The sequence below is a fragment of the Haliotis rubra genome, unplaced genomic scaffold, assembly GCF_003918875.1.
Source record: "Haliotis rubra isolate DU_JTF1 unplaced genomic scaffold, ASM391887v1 Scf25, whole genome shotgun sequence".
Taxonomy (NCBI): Eukaryota; Metazoa; Mollusca; class Gastropoda; order Lepetellida; family Haliotidae; genus Haliotis; species Haliotis rubra.
In genome coordinates this window covers 1074773-1085878 of record NW_025766558.1, presented here as the reverse complement: position 1 = coordinate 1085878, position 11106 = coordinate 1074773, and the positions used below count along the sequence as shown (strand labels likewise).

Genomic DNA, 11106 nt, shown 5'->3' with positions numbered 1-11106 from the left:
ATCCCGCAGCCAATCGCATACAAAGTAGGCTATATTTAGACCAGGATTGCAAGCCGTGATTCACCTAGGATGGGACAATTTCTCAATACCCTGTGTTGCCTTTTGTTACGTAGAATAGTAGTACTTATAGAGGTGATCTGCAATTAAAGTCAGGTAGGTCTAATTGTATGACTGTGGAAGAGTTGTATATATATTTCTATACAATAACAAGCGGCTGTTGTTTATGGATGTCACAACAGTGTACAAGCCGTTTCCTTGTGTGGTGGTATTTTCCATGCTATGGGCGATGTTGCGGTATCATATCGCTCTATGTCGCAACCTGTAGGATTGTCTGATCTAAAGTTGTTTTACGTATTTACGCCACGGGAGATCGCAGTGTAGCGACTGTGAGGATTCCTCATCGCCATGTTTGGATTGTGGTTTGTGTTGTTAGTTTCCGTGATTGACATAATTACTTACACACCACAGACAGCCACCATGACAGCTGTACCCGGTAATGTTTAACGCTCTCATGTCCTGGGTATATCGATGTATCATCCAAAACTGTGCTCCACTGGAGATATCGCTTGTGTGAGATCAAACGATATCTCCAAGAATATACATACTTTCCTGTTATCTCCAAGGAGATATCTTTTTGACAGATTTTGTACAATGCCTTGACGTCATCTATGCATGAGATCACAATGCTTTGACATCATGAATTACATGACTCACAATGCCACCTGATGATATCACAATACAATGACGTCATAAACCTGATGATGTCACAAAACTGTGACATCGCTACATTGCAACTCTAATGGCCGTACCGTGTTGAGAGATGTAGATTTTTCATTGATGATTTTTGATGATAAGTAGAATCTCATCCTTGTGTCTTCTGATATCAAATATATCAAAAACTCGTTTATAAAAGTAGAAATGTGTAACTTGTTCAACTCTTGATATCAGTAGACACGTGGGTGAGATTCCCCATGTATTGTTCAAGTGTTCAAGTACTACTCACAATGTCCGTGAGTTCACATTGTTGTGTATACAGAACTATAAGTGCTGCAGTTATGTATACATGGCTATACCTGCTGCAGTTATGTGTACAGGGCTATACCTGCTGCAGTTATGTATACATGGCTATACCTGCTGCAGCTGTGAGTACAAGGCTATATCTGCTGCAGCTGTGAGTACATGGCTATGCCTGCTGCAGTTATGTGTACATGGCTACGCCTGCTGCAGGTATGTGTACATGGCTATACCTGCTGTAGTTATGTGTACAGGGCTATATCTGCTGCAGCTATGTGTACATGGCTATATCTGCTGCAGCTATGTGAACATGGCTATGTCTGCTGCAGTTATGTGTACATGGCTACACCTGCTGCAGGTATGTGTACAGGGCTATGCCTGCTGCAGGTATGTGTACAGGGCTATACCTGCTGCAGCTGTGCGTACAAGGCTATATCTGCTGCAGCTGTGTGTACAGGGCTATACCTGCTGCAGCTGTGTGTACAGGGTTATACCTGCTGCAGGTATGTATACAGGGCTATACCTGCTGCAGTTATGTAGGGCTATACCTATACCTGCTGCTGCAGTGGCTATACCTGCTGCAGCTGTGTACTATATCTGCTGCAGCTGTGAGTACCTATGCCTGCTGCAGTTATGTGTACAGGGCTATACCTGCTGCAGTGTACATGGCTATACTGCTGCTATGTAGTTATGTGTACATGGCTATACCTGCTGCAGTTATGTGTACATGGCTATATCTGCTGCAGTGCTGCAGTGTGTACATGGCTATACCTGCTGCAGTTATGTGTACATGGCTACACCTGCTGCAGGTATGTGCTGCAGCATGTGTACATGGCTATACCTGCTGCAGCTATGTGTACATGGCTATACCTGCTGCAGTTATGTATACATGGCTATATCTGTTGCAGCGGTATACCTGCTGCAGCTAGGCTATACCTGCTGCAGTTATGTGTACAGGGCTATACCTGCTGCAGTTATGTATACAGGGCTATACCCTGCTGCAGCTTATGTACAGGGCTATATACCTGCTGCAGCTGTGCATAGCGTCTGCTGCAGTTATGTGTACATGGCTACACCTGCTAAGGCTATAGCTGTGTGTACAGGGTTATACACCTGCTGCAGCTGTGTGTACAGGGCTACCCTGCTGCAGGTACGTATGCTGCATGGCTATACCTGCTGCAGCTGTGTACATGGCTATATCAGGGCTATACCTGCTGCAGCTATGTATACAGGGCTATACCTGCTGCAGCTATGTGTACAGGGCTATACCTGCTGCACTTATGTATACAGGGCTATTCCTGCTGCAGTTATGTGTACATGGCTATAACTGCTGCAGCTGTGTGTACATGGCTATACCTGCTGCAGCTGTGTGTACAGGGCTATTCCTGCTGCAGTTATCTGTACATGGCTATGTCTGCTGCAGCTGTCTGTACATGGCTATGCCTGCTGCAGCTGTGTGTACAAGGCTATACCTGCTGCAGGTATGTGTACAGGGCTATACCTGCTGCAGTTATATATGCAGGGCTATACCTGCTGCAGCTGTGTGCACAGGACTATGCCTGCTGCAAGTGTTATGATGCATTGTTCTCGGTGTGTTTTCGGTATCGCTGAATTATTGATTGGTTCAGTTTTCACGGAGGCTGGTCACGGACATTGGTGTTGCTTTCAGTGTCGGGGAGATGCTTCCACTCGTGTATTTGTTTGGGTTCCACAATGAACATGCCGCTGTTACCTTCGTTTGTTTACTAGGTTATATACTTTATTTTTGTTTGGACAGATCAATAGCAAATACACAAACGTGTAAGATGTTGATTCAAAATCTTCGTAGAATTAAATGTGGATTCGCTAACAATATTTACCACTCTGCATACATTGTTTAATAACATTGTAAACAAATACTGAGTGCAAGACGCACTAGTTTCGGGACGAGCGGACCATCACTGATTCTCATGTAAGCAAATCAACATGGCTTCCCGCCAAAGTGGGTCCAGTGAAAGGTCAGTTAATGGGGTCACATTAACTCTGGCAGGATCACAAGGCCGGTTAATCCCCTGGGGTCAGGTACCCGCCCAGGGGTAGTGCGGAGATGTACTGTCCATATCATTGTAGACAAACATATTACATCAGTCGCTTTCTGCTCAGGGTGATACACTACATCGCGTTAGACGAGTGTCACATGATGCCGTACAGTCAAAGTAAATCAAGTTGTCTGTTTACAGTCCTTCATCTCAGCCTTAACGCTTCTGTCTGCAGACAGCTGCGATCGCCTACATTATAGATGGTCTACTCCCATTTGTGAGAACTCCCAGTTGTGAGACTCCCAGTTATGAGACAGTGGAGTAGGTAATTAACAACGAAAACACACCATTCTCCCCTGTCTGATAGAATCGATTCACCCTAGCTAATTACTGATTTGCTATGTAACTGAATCTTGTGGAGGTAACTTAATGAAACTCTATAAGATAAATTGATTAACATACTCAGGTAAATTTCTTTAACACTCTGAAATAACTCTGAAATTTACAGTCGAAATGCCCCTTATGCCAAACCCTTTCTACCCGACTCAACTCATCAATGATGCTCTGTATCAGCTGACGCACAAACACACCCCGAGGTGTAACTTCATCAATACCAGTATTCAAGCTCCCGGAATTCGAAAAATGAAGAGGTTAATGAATTGTGTTGTATCTTTGATAAACCGATACAAGCTAGGAGATTTATTTACATACATGTATATATAAACATACATCGTCTTCCGATGATAACACACCGGGAGTTTTCAGGGTTTACTCCGATAGTCGATGCTTTTGGCTCCTCAGTTAAGAGAAACATACGTGAAAACATACGTGTACCGAAAAATGAGGCCAACAAATTTCCAAGAACGAGGAAATCTATACGAAGGGACACTACTCCATATATGAGATTCGTATACCTTGTTCCATGATACCGTCCGGATTGACGAGGTCTCCCTGTACAAGGAATCTGACCGAGACAGGGTTTAGTACGGAGTAAACATTGCCAGGTAAACAAGGGTAAAACCGTCTAATCCCTAAGGCAGGGCTGCCGCGCCCATTAATAGATGATAAAGAACAAGCGTTTGCCTTCAACGTAAATGTCACGTAACTCCCCGTGTTTTAAAGACAAGTCATGTTCTGTCTATGTTTCCACGTCAATTACCGTTTAAGGTTCCTCAAATACACTTAAATACTTCACAAATATGTGGCTTGATGCAACACGCTCAATATGAAGACGCACAACACCGGACATTGTTGTCAAAGTCGACCAAACTTCAAAGAAGATTTAAAACGGATATTTTAATAGTAGAGTTTCAGGTAGCATCGTTGTCGCCAACAATCTGTCTGCATGCGTTACCAGGAAGCGCGAGCACTGCTGCACTGGACATCACATACACAGCACGGTCGCGCGTCGGGAAGACATTAGCAGACCCGGGGAAATCTTGCAATCGCTGCATCAATATTCCGTGAAGCTGCTGGAGGATGGTGTGGACAGGGGCTCGGTGGGCCCAGCTCCCCCTCACTGCTAATACTCTCACGCTGCCCCGTCCAGATTATCGACTTGTTCCTGATGAATGCCCGCGCATGCTTGTATCAACTGTAACTGGTTACTGAGAAATCTCACATCAGCTGTAGAGAACACTATCAAAGGTTGTATTGTTGTTCTAGGGATTAACGGAATTTAGAGATAAATAACAGCGTCAACAGATATGGTGCTAGGCAATTGTCTTTAACAGATTAAAGAATGTAATGCAAAACATTGCTTCAACTATATTTGTGTACCTAGATAGTGGCCGGGTGAGAAGACTGTTATCTGAAATGACAAAAACAGTGTTTTCACACACGAAGTCCAGCAGGGTGACAAGTGGCATCCCGGACACAGATAGTTTACGTGTTATATAACACGTGACACGTACTCTCAACAACAACAGCGCTCAACTACACGAGGTCCGCCTAGCCAATCAGCAGCCGGCCCAGTGAGTGGTCAAATATATCGAATAAAACAACATGGCTGAAAGGTTGAACTGTGGAGCAGTACTTCATCGCAACAATCGATGTGATTCTTCCGTCACAACGTGATTGTTCAGTTATATATTTACTAACACGTATTAAAAAACGGTCTGCTGGTATAAACATCACACAAAACACTGTAAAGCTTAATACGGGTTGAAACGGGTTCACCTTCAGTAGGCCTTCCATATATGTTTAGTTCCTCAGGCTGTAAGTCTTACAGGATAACATCAGTGCTTTGTGTTTTGAAACGTATCTACACCCAGGCAGATATAACGCTATCATAATTAACATTCTATTATTGGGTTATATAACACACGGTAACTAACATGCAGAGATAGGTAGATCCACCAACTTAACGACACATGTCCTAGTACCAGATCAATAGCAGATAAATAAGATACAGTGGCAGATTTTACATGGATAGATACAGCATACTGATTCCCTCCGACCTGGCCTTGTTATGTAGTCAGGAGCATACATACACCATCTTGTGGTTGACGCGACTAGGGATCGAACCACAGACCTAGCACTCCCCGGTCAGGGGCTGTATCCACAAGACCACGGAGGCAGTCACGTGACAGTTACTGAGACGTTGGGATACACGTTTCATGTTTTACAACATTAGCATATTGCGGTACATGTAGATAGATACCTTATAGGTGTAGGTTGTCGCAGCATTTAGAACATGGGTAAACCTTTAAAGGCTATAAAATAGAAGGTACGGTTATTCTTGAAACAATATGACACGTCCCATGTTAGAATATTGTTATATGCATAGGGATATTCAGCGGTATAGTTTCTGCAATGCCGAGATCAACAAAGAACATTTGATTAAAGTTCAGTGAGTGAATATAGTTTTACTCCGCTTTTAGCAATAGTCCAACAACATCACTGCGGGGACACCAGAATATGTCTTCACACGTTGTACCCATGCGGGGAATCGAACCCGGGTACTGACGAGCGAACGCTTTGATCACATGACTACCCCAGTAGTTTTAAAACTGTATACCAGGACAGTTGAGTGAGTTATGGTTGAGGCACATACATAATCTAAAGTCTCTACCATCACTTGAATCTTATTCTGCAGATATACATTCTGTACGCAGGGCCTTGCTTAACTACGACGCGGAGCCAATGATTTAAAGAAGAATCCAGGTCAAAATCCACCCCATAATTGCAACCTAGGACAAAATCCACCCGTACAAAATCCACCCCTAATTAATTCCACCCTAAGAAAAAAAACTAATGACATGTTTAGTCACAGAAATGAATTTTATTCATATCAGTCATCCATAATCGATAACCAAAACAACCAAAATACATATGTAAGCACATTTTTGCATATATATGACCATAGCACATTTTCACATTTAACATTTATGAATCATTCATGCATCAATGCATATATAAATATGACAATAGCACATTTTCACATTTCACAATTCATGGAAGCACTATACATTGTACTGACACTGCATTTAACGCAAACAACGGCCGACGCCGTGGAGAAAGCCCTCGAGTGTCTTTTCTTTCGCTGCGTAGGTCTTGCACAGACCTTCAAGACGTTCTTGGAGACGTTTGGTGGTTGTTCTGGTTTTATTCTTAGGGGGCTGACCTCTTTCGGACCTGTAGATCGCTGTACACGCAAGACCTTTGTCTTTTCTCAGACAGTCGATGAGTCTCCACACAGTAGGGTGGGAATGTCCTATCAGTGTCTTAAACGCGTGGTTCCAACCTTCGCACACATTGTTTGTTCGAGAACCACCACCAAGAGTGATCTCATGGACGTTCCAAACGTGGAATACTACGTGTTATTGTTATATCAGCGTCATCAACATCTAACAGAAAGAGCATCCCCAAGTATTACTTTATTTATCTCAATAATCGCCATTGTCGTAGAATGCAAAAATATATACATTAGATAAGGATGTGTTTCTTAGACTAGCTATCTTCCTCCAAAACGTGTATAAATATTTGTTCTCCATTGTTTAAACCTGGAAATTGTATTGCGAAAAATACTGATGGCCCCATTTCCTCCACGGAAGTTGTAATTTTTAACGCGGACAGTTTTGGTTTCGTTTCTGCTGTTTCACGTAACAAGATAATCAGTAATACAGATATGAATATGATCAGGGGCAGGGTCACCGTGTTCTGTAGTCAAGAGCGTGCAAGTTACGATTTCGAAATTTATCTGGTTTGTATTGCAGTCATGTGATGTGGCAGCTGCAGCCTGACAGCATCATTGTATATGCCACGGGTCTACACATTTGTATGTTTGTCCTTCAACAAGGGGCACCTAGTAAGTATACACATTCCTCCTTCGGAGTTACGTCCCATATATATATATATACTGAGTCAAAAAAGAAACTTCACAAAATGTAATTTGAAAAATAATGAATATTTTTTTTCTGATGATACATCTATGTATCCGAAATGGGATCACTATCTTTCGACTCTAGAAAAACGTTAGCAAAACCCACTCAAACCCATCCATTCGTCGTGCAAATGATGTTAGTGACAAATCAGGATGTGCACGTGCAGTCGATCACGTGATCTTCGCATCGAAGTTTTCTTCATATGCACGTGTTTGCATTGGCCTCAAGAATTGAAAAAAAAACACTTTTAAACCACAGTTCTAAAGGTACTTGAAATTCCACGATTGTCAAATGTGCAACGTGAACGCGCCGTTGGCCTGTTGCAAGAGGGAAGATCAGTTATTGACGTCGCAAGAGCAATGGGATGCAGCCGTCGTACTGTGTATGACTTGCGAGGTCGTCTACAACAAACTGGCACCACTTCTGATCACCCAAGGTCGGGTCGTCCACGTGTGACGTCACGAGCAAAAGACCGTCAAATCGTCCTACGTCACCTACGTGACAGATTTCTGCCGGCTACACGAACCAGGGCTGAGATGTTTAGAGGTCGACTGTCCTCACAGACCATTCGAAATCGGTTGCGGGCTGCCAATCTCATTCTCGACGTCCATATTGTGGGCCAATATTGACGCCGTTTCACCGACGTCAACGTCTGCTGTGGGCCCGACGTCACCTCCGATGGACCCAGAGAGACTGGAATCGAGTCGTCTTTAGCGATGAATCCAGGTTTACCCTCAGATTCGCGGACGGCAGGCATAGAGTTAGACTAAGGCTTAGTCCCTGAATACATATAATTTTGATAGTAACAAACAAGCCCATTTATATTGAAAAGGAGCCCTAGGGAGACCAGAGATTCAGAACCTGAACCTGAGGAAATCTAGACTTGCTTTATTTAGGGCTTAAGCACTGCAGAGAGGGCATGGCAGTAGGGAAAATAATGTGGTTCAGGGACTGTGAGACAGACTAGCATAGAGTCTGGAGACGACGTCGTGAACGGTATGCCCAATGTTGTGTACAGGAAGTCGACAGATTCGGGGACGGAAGTTGCATGGTGTGGGGTGCTTTCTGTGGGAACAACCGTTCCCGACTTCTGGTCATCCGTGGAAACCTCACAGCTGCTGCTTACCGCGACCAGGTGCTCACCCCTGAAAACGCTGGAATCAACGTCATGGACTGGCCATCGAGGTCCCCTGACCTTAATCTAATAGAGCACGTTTGGGATGCACTTGGGAGAAGGCTTCGTGGTCTTAGGAACCAACCTCAGAATTTGCAGGAACTTGGCGCAAGAGCAATGGCGCAGAATCCCCAACCACGTGCTCACAAGCATCAGGCAGTCGATGAGGAGACGGTGTTTGGCAGTGGTGAATGCGCGGGGCGGCCATACACGATATTGAACTGAGAAATTTCGCATTTTTATTCTTGTGACTTGACATTCTGTATACCCATGTTTTGGAACGGCGGTGTAGCCTAATGGAACTGATTATGTCACTGTCAGTGCATCGAGTACATCACACAGATCTCAGCAATGAAAAAATAACAATTTAACCATCTTACCATCTCTTGTTCTTTGATAGTGCCCTGTAGAAAGAATGTGAAGTTTCTTTTTTGACTCAGTATATTATAGGATAGATATATAGCGCACATATCCAAGCAACTGGTGCATGCTCAAGGCGCTGGTATTTTTGTCCCTCGATCACTGGATGTCAATCTCAACAGCACATCGTATTGTCAATCTCAACTCCCTGGGGAGTCTCTGATCGTAATTATATATCATGTATCCATGTTTGTCAGCACAAAACCCAGGCTCGTAGGTTTCACGCTAGCGGTAAAAGTCTATGCCTTGTATCGGGCTCTTCTCCCAGCTCAAGCAGGCCTCATGTCTTGAAACTAAACTCACTTTGAAATAGTAACACTGACAGTCGTTCCGTGTTCTGAGCATCTTCTCGCGTGCTGAAATGATATCAATCTTAAGTGTTGGTCAATTTAGCCTTCCAAAAGACAAGGTTTTCAAACAAATAACATGAGCTGGTGAATATTTCTTAACGACTCTTTTAACAATGTTCCAATACATACAAACAATACTGATTTGCTTTACAGACAATACATATAGAGAATCGAAGCAGGACCTATGTCATGACGAGCGAGCACTGCCACCACTGGGCCACTCTACCGTCGCTTTATGACATACCATGTCAGATGAGGGGGGTTTTCAGCAGCATTACAAGATGCATGGTACCAGTGAAGGTGGCTCTCTGCATGAGACAGCCCGAGGACACAGGCCTGCACGTGCTTCTTTCACCAATCAGGCAGCCTCCCCATCAGCTGGCGCCCTCTGTCGGCCTGCTGCAGAACCCGGTGTTCTAGTGGACCTAATGCCCTCCGTAATGGTAAATTACTATAAAGCATCTGATCTAAGGGATTACTGCTCTCCCTAATGGCAAATTACTACGAAGCCTGGACTTTATAGCGCTGTAACAGTGTTGTATGTCCTACTGGCTACGTCAGCCATAGTGTGGGTCATTCTCGGTGTTGTGCTGTGGTGGCCTTCAGTATCAAACTGCATACAGTGGAACCTCGTCAGGCCGGACATCGTTAATCCGATAACTGTTCCGTATATGTGAAACTACAGAACTCTAAACAATGGGTTATTAATCTGGAAATATTTCGCACGAGATTTAAAATTCAAGTGAAGCATCAGATATTTATATCTGCAGAGAAGTACATGTATATTCTGTAGTGGTTATATCATGTTCATAACAGCACGGTGCAGTGTGGCTAATCGCTTAATGCTATTTTCCTGTACTATGTGATATTTATTTGTATATAGTTTTATATCGTTTTTTATCTATATAAAATACATGTGTCACGTATGTCCATCTATATAAACGGATATGTGTCAATTACGTCCATTTATATGAAATAGATATGTTTCACATACGTCCATCTATATAAAATAGATGCGTCACGTACGTCCATCTATATAAAATAGATGCGTCACGTACGTCCATCCATATTAAACGGACATGTTTTACGTACGTCCATCTATATAAAACGGTCATGTGTCACGTACGTCCATCTATATTAAACGGACATGTTTCACGTACGTCCATCTATATAAAACGGTCATGTGTCAATTACGTCCATCCATATTAAACGGCCATGTGTCACGTACGTCCATCTATATTAAACGGTCATGTGTCACGTACGTCCATCTATATAAACGGTCATGTGTCACGTACGTCCATCCATATAAAACGGCCATGTGTCACGTACGTCCATCCATATATAAACGGTCGTCATGAGTCACGTACGTCCATCTATATAAAACGGTCATGTGTCACGTACGTCCATCTATATAAAACGGTCATGTGTCACGTACGTCCATCTATATAAAACGGTCATGTGTCACGTACGTCCATCCATATAAAACGGACATGTGTCACGTACGTCCATCTATATAAAACGGACATGTGTCACGTACGTCCATCTATATAAAACGGTCATGTGTCACGTACGTCCATCCATATTAAACGGTCACGTACGTCCATCTGTCAAAACGTACGTCCATCCATATTAAACGGTCATGTGTCACGTACGTCCATCTATATAAAACGTGTCATGTCCATCACGTAAATATGTCCATCCATATATAAACGGTCATGTGTCACGTACGTCCATCTATATAAAAA

The 11106-nt window shown here is 43.3% G+C and overlaps 1 long non-coding RNA gene across 2 annotated transcripts; it reads left to right on the top strand.

The window, feature by feature from the left end:
* LOC124279381 lies at positions 1–10256 on the top strand. Of its 2 annotated transcripts, XR_006899351.1 has the most exons (4): positions 1–153; positions 2643–2763; positions 7250–7341; positions 9515–10256. It is a non-coding gene; the product is annotated as an uncharacterized LOC124279381 (long non-coding RNA). The 2 variants fall into 2 exon arrangements; XR_006899350.1 differs by lacking the exon at positions 2643–2763 and having other exon boundaries at positions 12–153.
* The last annotated feature ends 850 nt before the right edge of the window (positions 10257–11106 follow it).